Consider the following 20,885-nt stretch of genomic DNA (forward strand, 5'->3'; position numbering starts at 1 on the left):
GACAGGTTAAAGCCTAAAGTGATGCAAATTTTGAGGGACTTATCTTTTGAAGACTACCATTTGTGTATTTGACAGCACTTGAAACTTACCACCCACCTTCAGACCTTCCTAATTGTGGTTGAAAATAACACAAACAAATGTTATGGTAAAAATAAAAAAACTTTTAAAGGGTTAAACTGCTTAAGGCCCTGAAGCAACCCAGCAACAGATCTGAGATAAGAATAGTGCTGGAGGATTGCACTGCCCTTATTTTATACTGAAGTGGGGAACTGTGTTCCCACCACCAGAATATCTACCAATGCAAACACAATAGCACAATGACTCTTGTGACTTTTTGTACCACTGCAAGCACTAAAAGGATTATGTAACTAGAGTTGGTTACTGAGCCAAAAGGGGTGAGATCTCCACTGGGGAAAAAGTTATCTCACAGGCAGCAGAGCTGGTTGTTCTCTCAAACCTTGTCTATCAAGCAGTTAGTTCATTAGCTACAACAGAAATGTAATACAAAGTCTACCATGTGCCTTGCTTTTTGCAAAATTCCTGTAGTGTTCCAAGGATTACAAAGGGAAATTTGGAACAAACATTAAAAAGAGATCTACAATTGAATTCTTTCCTTTTTTCTGTCCTTTACTAATACTAGCCAGTTACTAAATCTTCCAAGCTCTTGCTTTTACAAAGCTACATTTCATATTTGCTACATTTTCATTTCCAAAGATACCACCTTAATCCAGGTTTCATTTCTTATCTGGAAGAGACTGTCTTGGTTAGTTACTCTACATTTGAAGAGGATCAGGATATGCCATCCCAAAATAAGCCACTTTGGCAAAAAAGTTTATTTTTAGCTGAAGACATTTGAGATTCAACAGATGTAGAAAGAAACCTTCTCGGGCTTCCCTTATCTGACTAAAAGCAGAAACTTCTGAGAAATGAGGACAGCCATAAATTCCCATTTCAGGTTGGCATCTATTCCCAAGAGAGAGATCAGGCGTAGACCAACCATAAATCCTCTCTCTGGGTAAGTTTCATGGTCATTAAGAAGAGGTAAAGGCCATTTGCACCTACCTAAACAAATATTATCACAAACTTTATCTCCCATTTGTTCTCCTAAAGACTCATTTGTCTTTTTGAAAAAAACCTTTTTCTGCTCTTCCCATAAAAGCCTCTTAACCTAGGCCCCTTTCTAAGTTAGGTAAAGAAGTCCCAAATTCTAGCCACCTGACTTATTCATCCCTGAGCATCCCTATGGTGGCTAATTAGTCTTGTGTCCGTTTAAGTTGCAGGCCCCCAAGTACTAAAGGTTAAGAATGCATAGGAAAAGTTTTCCTCTCCAACATCTTCTCGATTACACGGTAAACCTTAGGCAAACTGCTACAAGACTAGTCTATGTACAGCACGATGTCACTATACTGCTCCTATGCCCCAGAAATTTTGACAACTCCTCAGTCTGACCTACAAGATTCCCCATGCAAAGTCAGCAGGAAAAACAGGTGAAGTGATTTTAAAAAGGTGGCCAGAGGCTTGCTCGCACATTTAGGAAAGACCTTGGTCACTGAAACTACCAAATAAATAGTAAGCCAGGGGTGCCTGGGCGGCTCAGTTGGTTAAGCGTCTGACTTCTCTACTCATGATTTCATGATCTCACGGCTCATGAGTTTGAATCCTGCATCGGGCTCTGTGCTGACAGCTCAGAGCCTGCTTCAGATTCTGTGTCTCCCTCTCTCTCTGCCCCTTCCCCACTCTTGCTTTCTCTGTCTCTCTCAAAAATTAACAAACATCAAAAAAAAATAAAATAAAAAATAGTGATCCAGAACTAGTGTCTAGTCCTCGGATATACAGGCCCAGAAAACTAACTTTGTTGGTTCAGTCAAGGTTTGGAGAACAACTCCAGTTATAAGAGACAGTTTATATACCATAAATCCAATTATTTGAAAAATAAAATTGCTAAATAGATGGAAAGAGAAGCATCAGGTGCTCAACATATTGCTTTTCCTAAAAGGAGACCATCTTGTGAAATTAAAATCATTTTGGATGGTTAACTGGGATCATCCCAGTATGAGATTCATGTATCTTTCTTTACTTTGGGGGGCATGCAAGTTGGAATTCCACCACCAAGAGTCAAGAGAACCTTCTTACCTGATAATGTATATATTCAACTTTCTTTTCTTTAGACATTGCAAACCATGGCTCACATTAGTCATTGTCACCGGACAGTTATAACTGCCAGAAAGACTGTTTACATGAAGGGTGGAGACCCTCTGATAGGGTGGGTTTTAAGACAGTACATCAGCAGCTAGAGGACTGAGCCAAAGTTCGGCTTTTATGTTATCACTTAGTTCAAGTCAAGGCCCTTTTATCAATTATCATTCTAGTCTCTCAATTACATTGCAAACTCTTCTGCAAACTTTTAAATTTCTTATCTCTTTCCGGATAATATGCTGAATATATAAATTAATTAGAGCTCCTTACCACCTTCTTTATTAAATTTTTTGCTCTAGGGACATGACCTAATTACTAAATATAATTTTTAATATTTACAAAAATTCTATGTGGTTCCCACCAACATCAATTTGATTAAATTTATCAAGTGTCATCTTTTACAAAATAGCTTAATTAGGAAAAAATATATTTACACATCATAATCCTCCAACAATTACTGCTGTCCCTTCAAACTTCATCAACACCTATTTTCCCCAGACTCACCACTTACAATTTTTCCTGCCTGAGAAATGACCTCAATTAAGGCCTTTATTCAAGACTTTAAGCATTTAACAAATAACAAAAAACTATTTACTTGGCCTTGAATAATAATTTCAATTTAGCAACATTCTCTGCACATCATTTTCATTAATAAAAATTCGTAACAACAAATAACTCTTTGAGCTTACCAAAGTGTTTAGAACACGTAGAGACTTATACCATTCTAAAAAATATGTATTTTTTATTATAGCCAAAGTTTATTGAGGGCTGACTTTTTCCCAGGCACTCAAGTCCTTTAAGGTGTCATCTCACATAATCTTCTTCTTTTTTTCTAATTGACTAACTTTATTTTTTATTTTATTTTTAAATAGTTTATTGTCAAGTTGGTTTCCATATAACACCCAGTGCTCATCCCCACAAGTGCCCTCTTCCATGCCTATCACCTCCCTTCCCCTCCCCCCACCCCCATCAGTCCTCAGTTTGTTCTCAGCATTCAAGAGTCTCTCATGGTTTGCCTCCCTCCCTCTCCCCAACTATTTTTCCCCTTCTTCTCCCCCATGATCCTCCATTAGCTTCCTCCTAATCCACCTATATGTGCAAACATATGGTATCTGTCCTCTGCCTGACTTATTTCGCTCAGCATTAAGAGCAAATATTTAAAATATTTTTAAACAAGTACCAAAAATATAATAAATAAGAATATGTGGTATATCTATATACATGGAATATCATTCAGCCTTAAAAAGGAAGGAAATCTGGAGCTCCTGGGTGGCTCAGTTGGTTAAGCATCCGACTTTGGCTCAGGTCATGATCTCGCAGTTTGTAAGTTTGAGCCCTGCATCAGGCTCTGTGCTGACAACTCAGAGGCCTGGAGCCTGCTTCAGATTCTGGGTCTCCCTCTCTCTCTGCTTCTCCCTCTCTTGTTCTCACTCTCTCAAAAATAAATAAACATTAAAAAAAAATGAAGAAGGAAATTCTGACGTGCTACAACATGGATGAACTTTGAGGACATTAAGCTAAGTGAAATAAGCCAGTCACAAGAGGACAAATGCTGTATGACAGCACTTATATGAGGTACTTACGGTGGTCAAAATCATAGTCAGAAAGTATAATAGTGGTTATCAGGAGCTGGGGGGGTGGGGTGGGCACGAAAGAACAGGGAGTTAGTGTTTAACAGGTACAGAGTTTCAGTTTTACAAGATGAAAAGAGGTATGGGGATGGCTGCATAACAATATGCATGTATTTAATACCACTGAGCTGTATACTTAAAAATGAACATCCAAATACTAGACAGAAGATTCTACATCACTGCTCCAATGCAAAATATATAATCAACTAAGGGAAACTTAACCAAACAGGCAGGTTCTCTAGATCTTTTACTTCCAAACTGAAATGGTAATTTTAACTTAACAGAAAAAAAGAGTTCTACTTAAATAGGCAGATAAACACTTATCTCAACTATTTTCCCAATTTCTAGTTAAAAACACAGAAATATAAAGGTTGTAAACAAAGGCATAAAAGGAAATAACAAATGAAAGATATTAACAAAATACCAGGGAAAAAGTAAACAGACTGGTTAAGTATAAAGGTTTCCATGCTTATGTTTATTCCTGCTCACTCCTAAAACATTAAAACAATAAAGAATGGGGGAGGGCAGTGTTTAAAAAGCATACACATTTTTTTTAATGTTTTATTTATTTCTAGGAGAGAGAGAGACAGCGTAGCAGGGGAGGGTCAGAGAGAGAGGGAGTCACAGACTGAAACAGGCTCCAGGCTCTGAGCTGGCAGTCAGCAAAGAGCCCCACGCGGGGCTCGAACCCACGAACCACGAGATCATGACCTAAGCAAAAGTCGGACGCTTAACCGACTAAGCCACCCAGGCGCCCCAAAAGCATACACTTTTTAAGATGTGGCATGGATCAGAAGATGTGGCATGGAGATGTCAGGCATGGAGATAACAGCATCATAGTTCTGGAAGATGGAAAACAAAAGCAACAAATGACTAAGCAGAGCAGAGCTGATATCCGAGCCAGTCACAGGGGAAACCCAAAATACAGCAAGCTCATCTGAACCAAAGAACCCAAGAAAGGTTAAGGAATAAGAGGTACCAGAACTCTCTTAATGTAGAATGGCAGATGGAGCTGAAAATGGGAGGATTATTTTAAAAGTCCACAGAAGAAGCAGTCAGACCCCACTCTGAGCCCTACACCCCTTTCATAAACTCACTCAGGGCTCTAATGTTAGAAGACTGGACATTAATTTTTGGGAAACAACAAATCAAAAAACATGCTGGACTTCAGGGTGACTGGGTGGCTCAGTTGGCTAGGCATCTGACTCTCTCTTTTGACTTGGGTCACGATCTCATGGTTTGTGAGTTGGAGCCCTCAAAAGGGCTCTGTGCTGACAGTGTGGAGCCTGATTCTCTCTCTCTGCCCCTATCTCAAAAATAAACATAAAAAAAAGCATACTAGACTTCAATGATCAGATCTATACGAGGCACTCTCATCTGGAGCCCCCTTCTTCACTTGGCTTGAAAAACACTGGCAGCCATGTCGGAGGCTTTCATCAAATGACTGGTGATCCCTTGGCTGTCTCATTCACACTTGAGTGCAAGGCACCAAAAAGACAGCAGAAAGTCAGGTATATGAGTGAGGCTGGTAAACTGGTGGGGCTCACAGAGGGACATCAGAAACAAGCTGCCCTCCTCCCCAATATTTTCAATTGAAAGAAGCCTCAAGTGTTAGTATATAGAGGTTTGGCTCTCTGAGGACCCTGAATTTCCCCCCCAGAAAAGCCTCTGAGAACCCTTGTTCTGCTGGTGACAAGTTTTCAATTCTTTTAGGTAAATACCAACGAGTGTGAATGCTGGATCATATGTTAAGTATATGTTTAATTTTGGGTAGGGGAATGGGTGAGACAGGTAAGAGATTAAGAGATACAAACTTCCAGTTATAAAATAAATAAGTCACAGTGATGAAAAGTACAGCATAGGAAATAGTAATACTGTAATAAACCTATATGATAACCTTGTATGTATATCTCATTTCACTGATGACATACAATGCTAAGTATCTTCTCATATAACCCTTTGCCATTTATTTATCTTTGGTAAGAGGTGTGTTAAAGTCTTTGGTCCATTTTTTTAATGGGGCTGTTTTTTTATTATTGAATTTTAAGAATTCTTTGTATACTTTGAATACATCTTTCATCAGGTATGTCTTTTGCAAATATTTTCTTCTAGTCTGTGGCTTGTCTTCTACTTCTCTTGATGACTTCAGGTTTTTTTTGAAAACAATTTATATATGGAACTAATCTAATATTGAACAGTTAACACTTCCTCGATTTAAGGATGATTATTATTAGCCAAATTCAGTTGTTTTGAGTAACAATTGGCATACTAACAGTATTCTTTCTAACTTTTTTTTTTTTTTTTTTTCTGAGGAGAGAGACAGCGTGAGCAGGTGAGGGTCAGAAAGGGAGACACAGAATCTGAAACAGGCTCCAGGCTCTGAGCTAGCTGTCAGCCCCATACACATTTAAAAAATAGTTTTTGAGGTTACTATTTTATAATTTATGTGAATAGAAATAAGCATTATATAAATATGAAAGACTATTGTTGGGGCACCTGGGTGGCTCAGTCGGTTGGGCAGCCGACTTCGGCTCAGGTCACGATCTCACAGTTCGTGAGTTTGAGCCCCGCGTCAGGCTCCGTGCTGACAGCTAGCTCAGAGCCTGGAGCCTGCTTCAAATTCTGTGTCTCCCTCTCTCTGACCCTCCCCTGCTCACACCGTCTCTCTCTCTCTCTCTCTCTCAGAAATAAATAAAAAACATTAAAACAAAACTTTTTAAAAATAAATATTTATTCATTTTTGAGAGAGAGAACATGAGCAGGGGAAGGGCGGGTGGTGGTGGGACAAAGGATCTGAGGCAGGCTCTGCACTGACAGCCACAAGCCTGATGCAGGGCTTGAACTCACAAACCATGAGATCATGACCTGAGCCAAAGTCAGATTCTTAACCAACTGAGCCACCCAGGCACCCCAACCTCAAAAACGACTAAAGAGTAATAAGGGGGGGCACTTGGGTAGTTCAGTCAGTTAAATGTCTGACTCCTGACTTTGGTTCAGGTCATGATCTCGAGGTTCGTGATTTCGAGCCCCACAGGGGACTCCACACTGACAGTGCAGGGTCTGCTTGGGATTCTCTCTCTCTCTCTGCCACTCCCCTGATCATGCACACGCTCATACACTCTCTCTCAAATAAACTAAGAGAGAGAGATAATAGTATATTTTGCCTATAATTAAAAAAATAAATTACTGGGGCACCTGGGTGGCTCAGTTGGTTGAGCAATTGACTTGATTTTGTCTCAGGTCGATCCCAGGGTCCTGGAATGGAACCCTGCATTGAGCTTTGTGCTGAGCATGGGGCCTGCTTAAGATTCTCTCTCAGGGGTACCTAGATGACTCAGTCAGTTAAGTATCTGACTCCAGCTCAGGTCATGATCTCACAGTTCATTAGTTTGAGCCCCATGTCAGGCTCTGTGCTGACAGCTTGGAGCCTGGAGCCTGCTTCAGATTCTATGTCTTTCTCTCTCTCTTCTCCTCCCCTGTTTGCACTGTCTCTCTCAAAAATACATAAATATTAAAAAAAAAAAAAAAAAAAAAAAAAAAAAAAAAAAAAAAAAAAAAAAAAAAAAAAAAAAAAAGATTCTCTCTCTTGGGTGCCTGAGTGACTCAGTCAGTGAAGCCTCCAACTTTTGACTTCAGCTCAGGTTGTGATTTCGGGGTTCATGAGTTCTAGTCCTGCATCAGCCTCTGTGTTAACACTGTGGAGCCTGCTTGGAATTCTCTCTCTCTCTCTCTCTCTCTCTCTCTCTCTGCTCTTCCCCTGCTCTCTTTCTCAAAATAAACAAACTTAAAAAAATAATAAAATGTTAAAAAATTAAACCATGTTTACATGCAAGAATATGTAGGTCTGGGGAGCATTGAAATTAAAACTCACAATTTTATATTTACTTTTCCAGCTAACAGTGAAAGATCAGAGACAATATTTTCTTGCCAGTCATTTTTTCTACACGAAGTATTTTCACATTTTCCCCAACAAAGGTTTCAAAGGCAGATGTATAAGAAATGGATAAAGATTAAATACTTCTTCATAGTAGACTGTCAGGTAATAACTGTGTAATAAATAACAAAATTATAAAAATTACCATTTGCAACTTTTATAGGATAATTAACTCAAAAAATCACCAGTGGATGATAAAAATCACTGGGTGAAAGTTTGTTGGCAAACTTTGGAGTATTTACACAATCTTCCCACAGATTACTTATTAGTTACAAGGAAGTAGTCACAATCTTAAAGTGATCAAAGAAACATACCAACAATTGAAAAATTGACATTACATTCCTCCTGATGTGATGTAGTAAGAAGGACATATTACCGAGGTAGCCTTCCTGCTAAAACTATACTAGAATCTAAGCATGAAGAAGAAATCAGATGAGCGTAGGCATTTTATAAAATAATGGACTTGTAGCTTCAAAAATGTCAATCTTATGAAAGACAAAAAGAAAAAAAAGGCTGAAGAACTGTTCCAGAATAAAGGCAATTAAAGAGGTTTGATAACTAAATGCAATGCTTGATTAAAGACTTTTTAAAAAGTTTCTATTAATGGCAACTGGTTGGCTTAGTTGGTAGAGCAAATGACTCTTGATCTCAGGGTTTTAAGTTCAAATGTAGAGCTGGAGTGTAGAGATTCCTTAACTATAAAAATCTAATAAATAAATAAATAAATAAATTTTTTATTTTTTTTTATTTCTGAGAGAGAGAGAGAGACAGCGTGAGCAGGGGAGGGTCAGAGAAAGAGGGAGACACAGAATGTGAAGCAGGTTTCAGGCTCTGAGCTAGCTGTCAGCACAGAGCCCGACGCAGGGCTCGAATCCACGAACTGTGAGATCATGACCTGAGCCAAAGTTGGATGCTTAACTGAGTGAGCCACCCAAGCACCCCATTAAAATATTTTTTAAGTTGTTATAAAGAATGGTATTGAAACAACTAGTAACATTTGAATACTGACTATATACTAGGTAACAGTATTTCATCAATGTTAATTTCCTGAATTTAATACAATTACACTTTGGTCAATCTTCTTGTTCTTAGAAATACAAGTAAAAAAAAAAAATTTTTTTTAATAAAATAAAAAAAGAAATACAAGTAACTTTTCTCAGGGCCCAGCAAAAAAAAAAAAAAGGAAAATATTATATACTATTATATCACACAGTTTATGACATATAGACATATGCTGTATGACAAGTAAAGCAATGTGGCAAAGAGTGAACAATGTGTGAAGTATGTGAAAAGTATATGAGAATTCATTGTAAGATTTTTATAATTTTTCTATTAATAAGATTGTTTTCGGGGCGCCTGGGTGGCTTAGTCGGTTAAGCGTCCGGCTTTCATGATCTCGCGGTTCGTGGGTTTGAGCCCCGCGTCGGGCTCTGTGCTGACTGCCAGCTCAGAGCCTGGAGCCTGTTTCAGAGTCTGTCACTCCCTCTCTCTCTGACCCTCCCCTGCTCACGCTGTCTCTCTCTCTCTCTCCTAGAAATAAATTTTAAAAAAAAATTAAAAAAATTAAAAGAAAGATTGTTTTCAAAAAAATGTTAATTAACAAATAGAATCCATTCTCATCAAATGGTCTATAACAGGGTAGAGAATTTTAACTAGCTTTTGCCCAGTATAAAATTTTCTAAAATTAGGTCTACCTCCTTGTAGGCCTATTTCAAATACAAGTTTTCAAACATCTGAAAGACTGCTGTAGCTGTACTTCCAAGATTCTGTCACAAACTATCCTTGCCTTGGAGTAAGGTAGGCAAAGAGTTTAACGCACTATGTCATGACAGGTGTCAGTTTAAAATCTCTCAGGCGAACAACGTGGCTTGAACTGATGTTGTTAGCCCTCCCTCCTGGTACACATAAAAATTCAGATAAAATACGACAATAAAAAGATTTTGACATGCAAGTGAATAAGAAAGATTGAGAAATCCCAAGTTCCAGAAAACGTAAGTCAACACAATAGATTTAAGGGAAAAACTGGTGTCAGGGAGCTGAGGCCTATGAGGAGTAAGGTCAGGTTCTTCTAATGAATGTATCAGAACAAGCATGGGAGTGGAAGGTAGGACCCAAGTGTTATAGGCAGGTAGAAACCCAGTACCCAGCACAAAACTGCAGCGCCAAGTGCTCCTTGATGACAGAGGCCAGAAGAATTCTAAAAAAAAAAAAAAAAAAAAGGCAATAAAGAGGTTTGCCATCTATCATAGCAAGTCTGGGAGTTGGGCAAGTCACTCTCAAAACTTCAAAAGCATAAGCCAGGAAATCACGTAGATAGAAGATCCAACGTTCTACTACCTACATGCATGGTAAGGAAACAAAACGCCAAGAAATTAATCTAAAAACTGGTGCATAACCATCATAACCCCTAGAAACAGGTGGAAGCAAGTCTGGGAGAAGCTTTCACAACTTTGGATTATCAAGAACCTGCTGCCAGGCCACACTCACAAACCTCCTTCCCAACTTTTAACTAGGTGAATTCATAATTTAAAAATTTACAGACTGGGGCACCTGGCTGGCTCAGTTGGAAGAGTATGTGACTCTTACCTTTGGGGTTATGAGTTCAAGCCCCAAGTCGGGAGTAGAGATTATTTAAAAAAAATTAAAGTTTTAAAAACATTATTAAAAAAACAAAAATTTACAGTCTGCACAAGGAAACAAAACACCAAGAATGCAAAAGAACAAGATAGTATAAGAAACTACACATCTGAGACAGGAGAGTGTGTGCAAGTTGAAATTCACACTTATTTGTGAATTTGGTAAACACATAAAAGAGAAAGCTTATGGCAGCTACAGAACGCTAAGGCACAAATCATCAGGAGTATGAAAGAACCACAGTTGTAAAGATCTGGGTATAAGGAAGCAAGGAAAGGTAGTTTTGGAAAGCTACAGAGTGCACAGTATAGGGAGTGGGCTTGGAAGGAAGGGGACACAGACTTGGAGCTTCTGAACTGGAGAAGCAGGGGTGATTTAGGATGTTGAGAAAGGCAATTGGGTTGGTTAAAAAAATTATTTGATATGGTTTTTCTTAAAAATTCAGATGTACTTCACATACAATAAAATTCACCATTTTCAAGTGTACAAATTGGGGCGCGTGGGTGGCTTAGTCCCTTAAGTGTCGACTTCGGCTCAGGTCATGATCTCGCAGTTTGTGAGTTCAAGCCCCGCGTTGGGCTCTGTGCTGACAGCTCAGAGCCTGGAGCCTCCTTCCAATTCTGTGTCTCCCTCTCATTCTGCTCCTCCCCCACTCATACTCTGTCTCTCTCTCGCGCTCAAAAATAATAAACATTAAAAAATAAAGTGTACAAATTAATGCTTTTTAGTATATTCACAAGGATGCACAATCATCACATTTTCATTACACTAAAATGAAATCCTGTAGGCGCTATCACTTGCTGCCTACTTCTCCCCCCTCTTCCCAGTCCCTGGAAGGGACCACTAATATGCTTTGTAGTTACAGACTTGCTTATTCTGGACATTTTACATCAAGGAAATTATATATTATGTAGTCTTTTGTGATTTGTTTCTTTCACTTTGCATAATGTTTTCAAGGTTCAATCTATGTTGTAGAAGGTCTCAGTACTTCATTCCTTTTAATGACTGAATAATATTCCATCATATGGCTATACCACATTTGGTTTACTGATTCACCAGTTGATGAACATTTGAGCTGTCTCCACTTTTTAGCTATTATAAATAATACTGCTAAGAACATTCATGTACAAGTTTTTGTGTTAACATATGTTCTCAATTCTCTATATATACCTACAAAGGGAATTACTGGGTCATATGGTAATTCAACATTTAACTTTTTGAGAAACTGCCAAACAGTCTTCCAAAGCAGCCATACCATTTCACATTAGGTAACAGGTTGAACTTTTTTTTTTTTTAACTTAACTTCACTTTATTTTTGAGAGAGGGAGAGAGAGCAGGGGAGGGGCAGAGTGGGGGGTAGGGCAGAGGATCTGAAGCAGGCTCCATGCTGACAGTGAAGAGCCCAACGCAGGGCTTGAACTCCCGAACTGTGAGATCATGACCTGAGCCGAAGTCAGACACTTAAACTGAGCCATCCAGGTGCCCTTAATAGGTTGAATTTTAAGATGAGCACACAAAACAAGGAAAAAAGAGACAGAGATAGCAGGTATTACGTACAGGTCTTTCCTTTTTCTTCAAGTATTTCCTTATCTATTCCTCCTTTCCATTCTTATCCATAATATATATCCCAGATAAATTTGCTGTTGCCATATAAATTTTTTTCTTGGAGCCTGGAGCTTTATTTTTTTTCCAAATTTTTGTTTAAGTTCTAATTATTTAACATACAGTGCAATATTAATTTCAGGAGAATTCAGTGATTCATCACTTACATACATCCCCAGTATTCATCCTAACAAGTGGCCTCTTTAATGCCCATCATCCATCTAGCCCATTTCCCACCCACCTCTCTCCATTAACCCTTAGTTTGTTCTCTATCTTTAAGAGTCTCTCATGGTGGGGCACTTGGGTGGCTCGGTTAAGCGTCCAACTCTTGATTTCGGCTCAGGTCATGATCTCACAGTTTGTGGGACTGAGCCCCATGTTGGGCTCTGCACTGACAGCATGGAGCCTGCTTGGGATTCTCTCTCTTCCGGTCTCTCTACCCCTCCCCCACCCACATGCTTCCTTGCTCTCTCAAAATAAATTTAAAAAACAATTAAAAATCTTAAAAAAAAAGAAAAAGAGTCTCTCATGGTTTATTTTCCCTCTCTCTGTCCCCCTCCAATATGTTCATCTCTTTTGTTTCTTAAATTCCACATGAGTGAAATCATAATGGAATTTGTCTTTCTCTGGCTGACTTACTTCACTTAGCATAATATACTCTAGCTCTATCCATGCTGTTGCAAATGGCAAGATTTCATTCTTTCTGATGACTGAGTAATATTCCTGGGGTGTGTGTGTGTGTGTGTGTGTGTGTGTGTGTATCACATCTTCTCTATCCATTCATCAGTCAAAAGACATTTGAGTTCTCTCCATAGCTTGGCTATATTTTAGTTTTTTTTTCTAATTTATAAAAACAGTGGATATTTTTTCTCTCAGAAAACACATAAATGTAAAATTGTGTGACTTAAAGCTAACTTCTAAAAACTTAAAAAAATTTTTTAATGTTTTTTTTTTTAAATTTATTTCTGAGAGAGAGAGAGAGACAGCGTGAGCAGGGGAGGGTCAGAGAAAGAAGGAGATACAGAATCTGAAACAGGCTCCAGGCTCTGAGCCAGCTGTCAGCACAGAGCCCGACACGGGGCTGGAACCCATGAACCGCGAGATCATGACCTGAACCAAAGCCAGATGCTTAACCGACTGAGCCACCCAGGCGCCCCCAACTTTTAAAAACTTTTTACTGTGAAAAAATTTAAACATTACTCATCTTCAGTAATGTGAGATAAGGTCTGCCCTTAGCCTTTGCCCGAACCACATGTAATTTCTCCCTGGAAAAATGATGTCACCTTAGCCAACAAATTATCTCTATAATTTTTCAGATACAACATCTGGCACATATTATAGTAAACTGGGCATTCATGGAGATAAACCCACATGATCAAAATCTAACAGATACAACAGATATTAGAAATACATTAACAGAGGGGCACCTGGGTGGCTCAGTCGGTTAAGCGTCTGACTTCGGCTCAGGTCATGATCTCAGGGTCCGTGGGTTTGAGCCTCGCATCTGAGCTGTCAGCACAGGGCCTGATGCAGAACTCAGACTCACAAACCATGAGACCATGACCTGAGCCAAAGTCAGAAGCTTAACTGACGAAGCTATCCAGGCACCGCAACAATCAAGGGACTCTTAAATACAGAGAATGAACTGAGGGTTGATGGGGGGACAGGGAAATTGGGAGATGGGCATTGAGGAGGGCACTTTTTGGGATGAGCACTGGGTGTTGTGTGTAAGTGATGAATCATGGGAATCTACTTACAAAGCCAAGACTAAGCTGTATGCATTATATGTTATCTAACTCGACAATAAATTATTTTATTATTATTTTTAAATTTTTTAGTGTTTTATTTATTTCTGAGAGAGAGAGAGAGAGAGACAGTGTGAGCAGGGGAGGGTCAGAGAGAGAGGGAGACACAGAATCCGAAGCAGGCTCTAGGCTCTGAGCTGGCTGTCAGCACAGAGCCCGATGCAGGGCTAGAACCCACTAACCGTGAGATCATGACCTGAGCCAAAGTTGGATGCTTAACTGACTGGGCCACTCAGGCGCCCCAGACAATAAATTATTTTAAAAAAAGGACTCAGTAGTTGAGTCTTGGGGCACCTGGCTGGCTCACTTGGTAGAGCACACAACTCTTGATCTCAGGGTTGTAAGTTTGAACCCCATGCTGGGTGTAGAGACTACTTAAAACCTTTGAGGGGTACCTGGGTGGCTCAGTCAGATGAGCCTCCTGACTTGATTTCAGCTCAGGTCATGATCCCAAGGTTGTGGGATCAAGTCCTACATAGGGCTCTGCACTGTATGTGGAACTTGCTTAAGATTCTCTCTTTCCCTCTCTCTGCTCCTCTCCCCTGCTCATGCTCTCTCTCTCTAAAATTTAAAAAAAAAAAAATTTTTTTTTAATACAAAATAAAATAAAATCTTGGGGGAAAAAAAAAAGACCTCAATGGTTGGGTCTAAGAGCAGATGAGACCAGCAGAAGACAGAAATAGTGAACATGAATACAGGCTGAAAGAAAATATCAGGAATGAACTACAGAGAGGCAAAAGGATAGAAAATAAAAAAGGATAGAAAATAAAAGAAAAATATGGAGACCCAGAGCGACCATATACCTTTGGGATGCTTTGGAAAGTGAAAGGGCACTACTTAAGGTATTTTTCAATCGTACCATGACAATAGGTACAAAATGAAAAATGAGGTTACCTGAGACAATGAGAACACAAATAAAGGTCTAACATATGTGTAATTGGAGACCCAGAGGGAGAGGGGAAAGAATAGGGGAGAAGCAAAGTTAGGAAATGTGTCCCTGAAAATTGTCATATAAAGGAGTAAGGAAAAGTAAAGTGGGTAAGTATGGTCTGGCCAGATTACTGAGGAGTGATGACAGTGAGCAAATAAAGACTCTAAAAGATTGGTAGGGAATCAGTGCAGATTTTTCTTTGGATAAAGATTTAGGGACATTAATCTGAATACAGAGTTGTGGGGGATAAAGGGACAAGAAGCAGAGAGACCAGCTAGGAAACTACTTCAGCAATCCAGACAGGGGTTGGTGATAACACTGGATTTAAGGTGATACGATAAAGGAAGGGCAAATAATTTCAAAGAAATAACTGAATAATTTGGCAAGAGATTATATAAATACGACTCCAGATGATATCTCTAGTCCTTAAAACTGGGAAAAATTACCTAAAAAAAATAATCTCTGTTTTCCAGTTGTTTTTAAGAGAGAGGGGGCACAAGTAGCAAGGGAGCAGCGAGAGAGGGAGACAGAAAGAATCCCATGAAGGGCAGGGAGGGAGAGAGAGAAGCTGGGCTTACCAGAAGCTGGGCTGGAACTCATGAACCATGAGATCATGACCTGATTCTTAACCAACTGAGCCACTCAGGCACCCATTTTCCAGAGCTACAAAGAAAGTTTGGAAATAAAGAAACAGAGATATACTTAAATCAAACAAAAAGAAAAAAAAGAGGAAAGAAAGAAAAGTAAAAGAAAGATGAAGTAGTAATATTTATAACAGGATTCTAGGCCAAAAGTGATGAAATAAGATTAAAAGGGATATTGAGTAATGGACAAAATACTCTCCGAAGATATAATAGCCATAAACCTTTTTACATAAGCAATATAATAATAAAATACATAAGGCAAAACTTCCTAGAGATTGGAGAGCTTGATAAAACCAAAACTGTACCTGAAGATTCAACATAACTGTTGACATACATACATACATAACTTGACAGCTCAAGTAGATATAGACAAAAAAAAGAGGAAGTGAATAATAAAACCAAGTCTATATATATGTATTGGTATACAGGGCAGGTCACTCAATCCTTCTGTACCTCATATTTCTTTCTTATAAAATGTCAGTAAGTAATACCTACCTCATAGTTGTGGTGAGGATTAAATGAGATAGATAGTTCCTGTAAAGAGTACTTGCTACATATGAGACCCTCATTAAAGCTCTTGTTATCTAACTCGATTATTCATATTCTCTCAGATTCAAGGAACATGATAAATTAATCATGCTTTCGACCACTAAAAAAATTTCCCACGATGTTTTTTCCCATAATCCAATAAACTAGAAATATACAATAAGAAGTTAATCATATATAAATTAAAAAGAATTTTTTAATAAACACTTACATAAAAACCAAAGTTACAATTACCTAAAATTAACAAAGTGGGGAATATCTGATGACAAAAAAGAGATACAGCAAAAGGAGAATTCAGAAGAAACTGTGGAGTATTAAGTGATTTTATAATTAAAAGGCTTAAATTTAAGTATTCAATTTAAGAAACCAAAAGCAAAATAAACCAAAAGAAAAGGAAGGTATAAAGATAAAAGCCATGTTTGATTATTTATTTACACCAAAGAATAAATAAGGCCAAATATCTGGTTTCTTGAAAATTCCAACAGAAATAGATTCAGGAGTAAAAACACCCTTAAACTTATATTTTAAAAAGGACAACTAAATCTCAATAAGTATTTCTCCGTATAATCTCTCTCCTTTTTTAAAAAAAAATTATTTTTTAATGTTTTATTTATTTCAAGGAGAGAGAGAGAGAGAGAGACAGCGTGAACAGGGGAGGGTCAGAGAGAGGGAGTCAAAGACTGAAACAGGCTCCAGGCTCTGGGCTGGCAGTCAGCACAGAGCCCGACACGGGGCTCGAACCCACAAACTGCGAGATCATGACCTAAGCGAAAGTCGGACGCTTAACCGACTAAGCCACCCAGGCGCCCCCGTATAATTTCTCTCCTAATAGAGATCTCTCAACCTAATAGTTGTGGGCAATACAGAAGAAATTGGAGGGGTGGAGAACAAACCAACCTCAATACTAGAGAGAATATAAAATTATTTTTAACTCAGTATTTTTCACATTTGTATAAATCGAAAATCAAAAGTGAAAACAGACATTTTCCAAAATAGCAATATTAACACTTCTATAAATTCTTTATTTACCTTTATTTTACTAAGAAGATACTACCAACTGTCAACTGTGCATTGTTAACTGAACTGTTTTTCTAAGTATTGATGCCCTTCTCTTGTAACCAAGGACGCCCCTAGGGCCAAACAAATTTCCTGTAGCACCTACACTGGCATTTGGAGGATTTTTTTTTTTTTAAATAAACTGGCCCACAGTTTACTCTAGGGTTAAAAACAATTAATTATTTAAAATTAATTTTAAATCCATTTAACATTTAAAATCTATTTTAAAGATTTAAACCAATTTTACATTCCTGTAAGGACTTAAAATCCTTTTAAATTTAAAACCCAAACTCTAAGAAAAGTTTGTTAATGCTCCTTGGGCAGAGAGGACTAGATAGCTTTCTTTGCATTCTTCCTGGCTGCACTGCCCTTATCCTATCAGGACACACCTTCAGTTCTTACTGGTCTCCACAATTTAAATTTTTATTGTTTTTTATTTATTTTTGAGAGACAGAGACAGCGGGGAGCAGGGGAGGGTCAGAGAGAGAGGGAGACACAGAATCCGAAGACAGGCTCCAGCCTCAGAGCTAGCTGTCAGTAGAGAGCCCGACGCGGGCCTCGAACCCACAAACCGTGAGATCATGACCTGAGCCCAAGTTAGACGCTTAACTGACTGAGCCACCCAGGCGCCCCTCCACAATTTAACTATGAGGAAGCAAAGATGAGCAACTCATGCACCTTTTCCTCTATTAAACCCATGCTGAAAACATGGTTCCTTACTCAGTTCAACACCCCAAATTGGTGTTGGATCACTTCCAAATTATACACATATAAAACCTAAATAACTTTTGTTCAAGAATTTTTAGAAGGAAAAAAAAAGAATTAATTTTTAGTAAAGTATACATATTTGAAGACTCTCAAGTCAACATACAAGCCAAAAAAGTCTTAAAGCAGTATGAGCTCATTCATTAGCTGAACAGCCTGCATTTCTTTCTTTCTTTCTTTTTTTAATGTTTACTTATTTTTGAAGGAGAGAGCACACAAGCAAGGGGAGGAGCAGAGAGAGAGGGAGACACAGAATCCAAAGCAGGCTCCAGGCTCTGAGCTGTCAGCACAGAGCCCAACGCGGGTCTCAAACCCACGAACCGTGAGATCATGACCTGAGCTGAAGTCAGATGCTCCACCAACTGAGCCACCCAGGTGCCTCAGCCTGCATTTCCTAGTGAGTCTCTATACACTTACTGCATTAAAAAATAAAAACAAAAAGCTACGTTGAATATAACAATGAGGAATTTTTTGCCTGTACTCTTCATTCTCTAATCTAAGAAGCTCTCCAACCAGTATTATGAATGAAATTATTCATTCCTTCTATAATAAAGTAAACTATGTTTTAAAAAGAAAAGTATTTCAGGTGCCTGGGTGGCTCAGTTGGTTAAGTGTCCGACTTTGGCTCAGGGCATGATCTCACAGCTCATGAGTTCGAGAGACAGCTCAACGCCTGGAGCCTGCTTCGGATTCTTTGTCTCCCTCTCTCTCTGCTCCTCCCCTGCTTGTGCTCTGTATGTCTCTCTCTCAAAAAATAAATAAACATTAAAAAATGTTTTTTAAATAAAAAGAAAAGAAATATCTAAAAGTGAAGCTTCAGGGATTTTCAGGTATTGCTAAGGTTAAATAACCCCTCAAGATTCCAAAACAAATACCTTCCACTCCCACTTGAGTAAAATATAAATGTAGAGTATTGGGGATGTACTTTATCAAGTGGGTGCAATAAATTCTACAGTGTGTACTTTTTTTGAATAGTCAAAATTATCTTTATCTACTCATACAGTAGGACTTGGGTCTCTGAAAGCTCAAAAGTTAATGTCTTCTTTATGCATTTAGATTTTTGGCACCCTGCTCTGAGTCATAGAGGTCATAAGCTAATACAGCTAATGCAGAGTGGATGGAAGCAGGAGAGATAATGGGAAAAAAATTTTCTTGCCTCCACCCTCATATAGTATAATTCCATTATGTACACATGGTAGGACACCAGTGTGTCCAGCTAATTCTTAGTATTTAAATAAAATAGTGTAATAGAGGATTTAGTAGCTGAAGATCTGCAGTTTTTGCTTCAATTTTAATAACCACTTTTAGGAAAAAAATACAAATACACAAAAAGAATTGTTAAGTTTAAGTACAATAGTTCAAAACCCAGTGGTTTGCAATTTTTAGGAAACGTGAATCTCAAAAGTTGCCATACCCCTTAACTTTATATCCGAAGGGGTACAATTTTAAAAGAGTGCATAATTAACTACATTCATCTTATTATACAGACCAGAATTTGACACTTGGTTCAACACTTATTCATCATCCACTGTGCATTAAAAATATTAATAACTCAGGAGGCCCCTGGGTCGCTCAGTCAGTTGAACGTCAGACTCAATTTCAGCTCAGGTCATGATCCCAGGGTCCTGCCTGTGGGATCCACTCTGAGCGTGGAGCCTACTTAAGATATTCTCTCTCTCTCTCTCTCTCTCTCTCTCTCTCTCTCTCTCTCACTTTCACTCTCTTACTCTCTTTCTCCCTCTTCCCTGCTTGTGCTTCCTCTAAAAAATTTTTTTAAAAAGAAAACTAAAAAATATTAATTCAGGATGCCATTACACAAACATTTATAAGGCATCTGCTCCGCTGAAAAAATGAAGTTGAAAACAAAAATATTTGTAATTTAGTTGGAGCCGCAATATCGACACATAAAAAGGACCAACATTCATGAAACACACAAAAAGCCAGAGATTAATTTAGTGTAAATGGTCTGTTCTCTCCTATTATTGCACATCTCCCACTGAAAGTGTTCAATAAATTCTACTATCTTAGGAGACTAGTTTTAAACTAGGTATAGAGATTTAGCTTTCCCTCTCTAAGGGGAAAAAACTAAAAGTGAAATAGTACGCTCAATTGACAAGGCAAACTGGAAACTGACTTGGAAAGTGAAAACGTAGAGAAGTGATGAACCCAAAAAAGGTGCATAGCCACTTACCCAGAGATTTATTAAATGAGAATGGATCGCAGGTTTCCACAGGTCGTTCCACTGACAGTAAGTAGATAGTCGTGAACCTTGGGTCCCTTTTTTCACTAGTCAACAGTCACCCTCACCTACACGCGGAGTATATATTTGGCACTCAGCAAAACTTTTTTTTCCCTTCTTTATTTCTTTCAATAAATCTTGATTGAATGGAAACCTGCCTCCTTCACACTGGTTCAACCCCGGAGTTAAGGCCCCACAATTACCCCCAAAAGCCTTACGGCATAACCCAAGGAGCGGAGAAAGTAGAGACGAAAGCTTTGGGGACTTCTGTTAAAACTAGGAGCCATCAAGGGCCAACAGGGCCTACACCAACCCGACTTCCCAAATAAAGCTCTGGGGACTGTACTGCGGCTACTCAGCTTCGTCGGTCACAAGGAGGTACCTGATAGGCCGCAGATCCATAGCCTCCCACCCGGGGGCGCTGAGTGATCTGGGGGTATCCCCACTAAAGTTAGTACCTGCGAAGCTGCGACACAGAGAATGGCTCGAGGCTCTCATTACGGAGGCCGGGGCCTGGGGCCAGCCAGTTGCGCCTCCTGGCTGAGGGCTTGGCGCTCCGGAGCTGCAGTGACAGCAGGGGTCGCAGATAGATACCACACGCCTTAGGAGGCTCGTGGCTCGTTGACCTTGGGTATTTCACTCCCAGGCCTGCGCGTGTTGTCGCACTCACGTTGACCGACGTTCTTCAAGAGTGCCCTCACAGCTCAGGCGATCACGCCTGACTTAAGCCCAGCAGCCGGTCGCCTCCCGGCGCCGCCATCGTTAGTGTTTGTTTTCATCCGCTCGGATGAAGGCGGGGGGAGCAAGAGGGCTAAGGGCGAGATGCAGCTGCCTAACCTCATCCGCACTTTCGCTACAGTATGGATGCCATATTTCATCTCTTTCCTCCTAATTCCAAAAAA

At 39.2% G+C, this 20,885-nt stretch overlaps 1 protein-coding gene across 9 annotated transcripts in view; it reads right to left on the reverse strand.

The window, feature by feature from the left end:
• Positions 1-20,788, reverse strand: part of ATG13 (autophagy related 13) — a 54,429-nt gene extending 33,641 nt beyond the window's left edge. For 4 of the 9 annotated variants that reach the window (XM_039226722.1, XM_039226719.1, XM_039226718.1 and 1 more), the window contains exon 1: positions 20,442-20,785. The gene's annotated coding sequence lies outside the window, so the exon portion shown is untranslated. Of the gene's footprint in view, positions 1-19,935; positions 20,052-20,441 lie in introns of all 9 variants that reach the window. The other 5 variants (XM_039226724.1, XM_039226721.1, XM_039226717.1 and 2 more) reach the window with 4 other exon arrangements.
• Positions 20,789-20,885: the final 97 nt, after the last annotated feature.

This window comes from Hyaena hyaena, unplaced genomic scaffold (genome assembly GCF_003009895.1).
Source record: "Hyaena hyaena isolate Hyena2069 unplaced genomic scaffold, ASM300989v1 scaffold_23, whole genome shotgun sequence".
NCBI lineage: Eukaryota > Metazoa > Chordata > Mammalia > Carnivora > Hyaenidae > Hyaena > Hyaena hyaena.